Raw genomic sequence first — 6,192 nt, forward strand, 5'->3', positions numbered from 1 at the left:
AAAAACAACAAATTGTAAATTAAAAAACCACGAAAAAAAAAACAAAACCAATTTTATTTGCATTTTTATTTCGCATTTTTTTTTTTTCGTAATTTTTATTGTAATTTGTGTATATAATGTGTATGATTTAGAATTTATACGCTGTTGCTTACTAGAATATATTGCTGCTGCAAAACCCTTGCGGAACATAGAACTTCGGTGAATCGAAGTTTCAATACCCTTGCAGTTACTCGATTAATATGATGCTCTTACCAAAAGCCATCGATGCCTTGTTTAGACCAAGGGTGGCCACGGAAATTTAACTTGGGAGCCGGCTCTTTACCGGCAGAGGCTGGGCAGAGAAAAAGGTCACTTTTGCGAGTCGACGCACACAAAAATTTGTGTGCCTCGAGTTTTATGACGGGTCATAAAACGACCTTTTTTGGGTCGAGCGAGCGATCGTCGTCGAACTTGTGGGCAGATAGACGGACAAGTCCCGAATTTTACGGGGAGGGGGAAAAAGGTCGCGATCTCGAGCTCGCAACTTGTTGGCAGAGGGAGTGAGGGACAAGTAAAAATAAGGGTTGTTTTTGATGAGTGCTCGAGATCGCGTTCCTTTTTCCCCCTCCCCGCAAAATTCGGGACTTGTTCGTCTCTCTGCCCACAAGTTGCGAGCTCGAGATCGCGACCTTTTTCCCCCTCCCCGTAAAATTCGGGACTTGTCCGTCTCTCTGCCCACAAGTTGCGAGCTCGAGATCGCGACCTTTTTCCCCCTCCCCGTAAAATTCGGGACTTGTCCGTCTCTCTGCCCACAAGTTGCGAGCTCGAGATCGCGACCTTTTTCCCCCTCCCCGTAAAATTCGGGACTTGTCCGTCTCTCTGCCCACAAGTTCGACGACGATCGCTCGCTCGACCCAAAAAAGGTCGTTTTATGACCCGTCATAAAACTCGAGGCACACAAATTTTTGGTTTAGACCAAGGATGGCCACGTAGTGGCTCTTTTGGCTCCCGTGGCTCTTTACCGGCAGAGGCTGGGCAGAGAAAAAGGTCACTTTTGCGAGTCGACGCACACAAAAATTTGTGTGCCTCGAGTTTTATGACGGGTCATAAAACGACCTTTTTTGGGTCGAGCGAGCGATCGTCGTCGAACTTGTGGGCAGAGAGACGGACAAGTCCCGAATTTTACGGGGAGGGGGAAAAAGGTCGCGATCTCGAGCTCGCAACTTGTGGGCAGAGAGACGGACAAGTCCCGAATTTTACGGGGAGGGGGAAAAAGGTCGCGATCTCGAGCTCGCAACTTGTGGGCAGAGAGACGGACAAGTCCCGAATTTTACGGGGAGGGGGAAAAAGGTCGCGATCTCGAGCTCGCAACTTGTGGGCAGAGAGACGAACAAGTCCCGAATTTTGCGGGGAGGGGGAAAAAGGAACGCGATCTCGAGCACTCATCAAAAACAACCCTTATTTTTACTTGTCCCTCACTCCCTCTGCCAACAAGTTGCGAGCTCGAGATCGCGACCTTTTTCCCCCTCCCCGTAAAATTCGGGACTTGTCCGTCTATCTGCCCACAAGTTCGACGACGATCGCTCGCTCGACCCAAAAAAGGTCGTTTTATGACCCGTCATAAAACTCGAGGCACACAAATTTTTGTGTGCGTCGACTCGCAAAAGTGACCTTTTTCTCTGCCCAGCCTCTGCCGGTAAAGAGCCGGCTCCCAAGTTAAATTTCCGTGGCCACCCTTGGTTTAGACCATAGAATAATTGGATACTTGCAGCTAGAGTAAATATTTCAAACAAGTTCTTAGTAAAGAAAGCTTTCATTAAAGAGATAATTTGCTTGCTAATCAGTCTTATTAAAGTTTAGCTCTTTTTAAACATATGTGGTTATACAGTGCTGAAAGAAATAAGAGAAACGGCTATTATCTCAACCTTTAACATCGTATTATACAGATTTACTGCAACCTTTAGATATTAACTCAGTTACACAAAAATGTTGGATATCTGAATTTTACTTAGTGTTTTTTGTTTCATGTAAGAATAAAATAGAAACCCGCTGTATTTTTTGTTAACAAATTGATAACAATGTTGATTTGATGTCAAAAAGTTGCATAAATCTAAAAACAATAGAATGCGGTTATAACGACTCCGCTTATAACGTCCGTCCGGCTATAGCGACTAAAGTTCGATGAGTGATTGGTTGGTCCCAATACAATCTTACATATATGAAAGGGCCTCCGGTTGGTACGTCTTCCGGATATAACGACGAAAATCGTCGGTCCCTTAAGCGTCGTTATAACCGGATTTACATAGAATATGATTTTTAAGCTTGTTTTTATTATGTGAAACAGGGCGGATCCATATGTAAGTTTATAAATCTTACTAACACTTTGATTGTTCTCGTTATTAAATTCAAATAAATTTGTTTGCTCACTTGAAAACGTTTAAGAAAAACAAAAAAAGGTCTGATCAATTTTTAACATTTAACCAACTAAACTCATTTTCATAAACAATACTTAAGAATTTCAGCAGTTATAAACTAAATGTTACAGCATTTGTTGTTATTCTAGTTAAATTTTTAAACAGACTTAGTGATCTTTTGTAATATTTGTATAAAAACTACAAAAGGTATCGAAACTTATGACCAAACTTAATTATGGTCAAATTTAAGGTGTTTTTGGTTCAAACACACAATAAAATCGGTTTCAAAACTTTTGCTTATTAGAACCGGGATAAAAATGGTAAAACTATAAAATATTTGATGGGAAATTAACAACAGAATCCTAGTTAACCCTCAACAAAATTGATTGGTCCTAAAAGGCCATAATAGCTTTTTAAATATACATATGTAGTAGATGACACAATTTTGTAAAATCAAATTGAAATGGATTTATTGATTAAACTGAAATGTTTAATAGTTGGAAATTTAAAAAATTATTTATAGAATGATTTGATAAAGATTCCTTAAAAACCGAGATGCAAGGGTATAGAATATAGGAGCTTAATTGTGATGTGCTTGTGCTTTTAAAACAAAAAATAAATAAATTTTTTTTATGTATAATTTGCTGACTAGATAATGCATAGATCCGATCATTGATTGGCTCAAAAAATCGCTTGACTTTTGATTTGCTTTTCTCTTTGTCTCTCTCTTTCTATACACGAATTGAACAACAAAAAAAGTATATAAATTCTGATAATTAGTCATATGTAGCTAATTAATTATGAAAAGCTAATCAATTGTATTTCATTCTTTTCCTTTTTATTCCATATATAACTAAACAAATTAACAAACAAACAAACAATGTATGAGTAGTTGATATAATTCGCAAAAATGATAAAAGAAAACACGTATTTAAATAGGAAAACAAACCATAAAACGAAAAAACAAAGCCACAGCCTGCAACTACTTGATTGATTGATTGAAAAATTGACTAACCCCAAAAACTAACTAACTTTAACTAACTAAAACCAACCAACTAGCTAATTAACCAGCGTTTCAGCCAAGCAACCCATCACAACCAACCAACAACAAAATAAAAAGCAACAAAAGTAGTCTAATGTTTGTACTTAAAGTCAACCTTTCCCCTCCCCCCAAGAAAAAAGTAATTTGAAATTTTGTTAAATTTATTAAATGATTTTTGGTTTTGATTTGGATTGCCCTTACTTACTATCGATTTATAAATTTGATCTATCTCTCTTTAAAATCTATCTATCTATATCTTATCTATATCTATATTTCTATTTAATTAACTTTGTAGTTTTTTTAGTTAATTTTATTAACCTCCTCTGTCTCTCTATCTCTTTTTCTCTCACCTCTTCTCTTACTCTCTTTTAACTCATTTTGTCGTTTGTCTTTCTTGCAGGAAAAAGAAAAGGAGAAATTATGATTAAAATTTCCTAAGCAAAAAATAAAGAAGAGAAAAAAAAAACACAAAAACATTTAAATATAATACAGAAAAATTGAAAGATGAGCATAAATAAAAATAAAGAAACAAAAGAAAAGCATTAACATTATATACAATTAACATTAACTAGCAAAATGAACAAAAAGAAAAAACCAAAAACAAATTGTGTCACAAAATACAGATATGTAAATTCCCCCCTTCTCTATTTCACTCACCTCTCTCACATACACACACACACACACACACACACACACACATTCTAACTCCCAGGATATCCTTATCCACAGTCCTTGCGAAATTTAAATTTCATTAGTACTTTGTTTAGTCAAATTGTATTTTATTATCAAAACAAAACCAAAACTTGAAATTAATATTAAAATGGAAAGTGATAGCAGTTAAACGAACACAAAACAAAAGAACAAACTTTAGTAATTTAAAACAGATATTAATTGCAGTCTTTTCCCAATCCTGTCTAATCATCATCATGGTCCTGGCCAAAGGACCTCACAACTGTTTGAACCAACTTTGGCCAAGCCAAAGTTTTTATATACTTGCAAACATAATTTTAGATAAAAAATTGTTAAATGATCTGAATTATCGATAGGCTGATTTATCGACGATCGGACTTATCAACTACTTATAGAAATTTATTCATTTCTTTTTGAATTCGGTTAAAAATACAAAAATATAACTTCTCTTTGCAAAGATATAAAGAAACTATGAGAGGTCCATCCCCTTCTAGATCTTATATCCCTTCCCCTCACACACACACTCACAAACAATTAGTCCCCCTTTCCCCTTCAAACAAACAAGCAAAACATATTGTACATAACCTAAATAGTTTATGGTTTAAACAAAGAAAGAAAAACAATTCCTTTTTCAAATTTTTCAAAATGATTTATGACTTTAACTTTTATAATTTGTAAATTTCATTCATTAGATAGTTTTTAATGGGCAGAAAACAAACTAAATGAAAACTGTTGAAACTTAAAAGAAAAACAAAAACAAAACACACAATGTTATAACAAAACTTGTTTATTAATATTAGTTAATAAAAACAAAAAAAGAAACAAGAAAAATGCAAGAATTACAATGGATGAGAAGGATGGATGGATGGATGATCAAGAACTTTTTTAAACAATTAAGTAGCGCGTTATGAGTATATTTTAAAACAACAACAAAAAATTATACATATATATATATATATATATATACAAAGATAAATTTGTATATTGCATAATTTTAAATACTTAAAGAAATACTAAAAAACAAAATAAAACAAGAAAAAATTGCCTACTGCCAAAACTTGTAAAGTTCAGTACTTTTTTTTTTGGTTTAAGTTTTGCTTTTTGATAATACCAAAAAACCAAAAAGGAAATAGAAAGATAAATTTGTTAAATAATTTGTTTGTTTTTTTTTTAAATCTAGGTTGTTCATAAATATTGTAAAATATACTAAAACACACACACACAGATACACAAACACACACGCAACACACTCGAAAGCGGTCTTCAGAGTACTTTAAAATTTTCATGTTTTGAATTTTTATTTGAAATTTTTTATTTTTCCGCCACCAAAGCTTTAAATATTTACATAGTAAACTGTGTTCTCAGTAAAAATGAATAAAAAATATTTAAATGAAAATTTAAATGGGTAAAAAATGACAAAAATTCATAATGATTAAAGGAACGATTTGTATAGTAAAAAAAAACTAATAATAATTTATGATCCACAAGAAAGGACAGCAAAGGATTATGAACATGGATGATTAAAGAAAACGTTCTTGTTATATATATATAATGCCTATATAAATCATGCATGTGTGTATGTTCTTACATATATAATTAATTAAATCTAAAATTAAACCAAACTAATCGAAAAAAATGGGAAAGAAAACTTAAATAAATAGCGTAAAGCAGACATTTGAAACCGTCGTAATTTATGTGTATAAGCTTTTGGTTTTAATTAATTTTTTTATTTTTGGTTTTTTATAATAAATAATAATTCTAATTATTAATTATTGTACAAATTGTTTGTACAGTTTGTGGCTTATTTATGTATGTGTATTGTGTATAATGACTATGAAAATTACATACTTATACTAATACATACATAACATATAGTATGTATGTAAAATGTACTATATAGGAATTATTATATACTATATATATAATGGCAGAACTAAATTTTTGCACTACCTGATGATGATTATTATTTCTCTTTGATCTTTTCTTACTTACATCAAAAAAATATATTTTGACGACAAACAAATTTAAACAAATTCCCATATATTCAACACACACACACACATACAC

Source organism: Drosophila willistoni, assembly GCF_018902025.1.
Source record: "Drosophila willistoni isolate 14030-0811.24 chromosome 2R unlocalized genomic scaffold, UCI_dwil_1.1 Seg167, whole genome shotgun sequence".
NCBI lineage: Eukaryota > Metazoa > Arthropoda > Insecta > Diptera > Drosophilidae > Drosophila > Drosophila willistoni.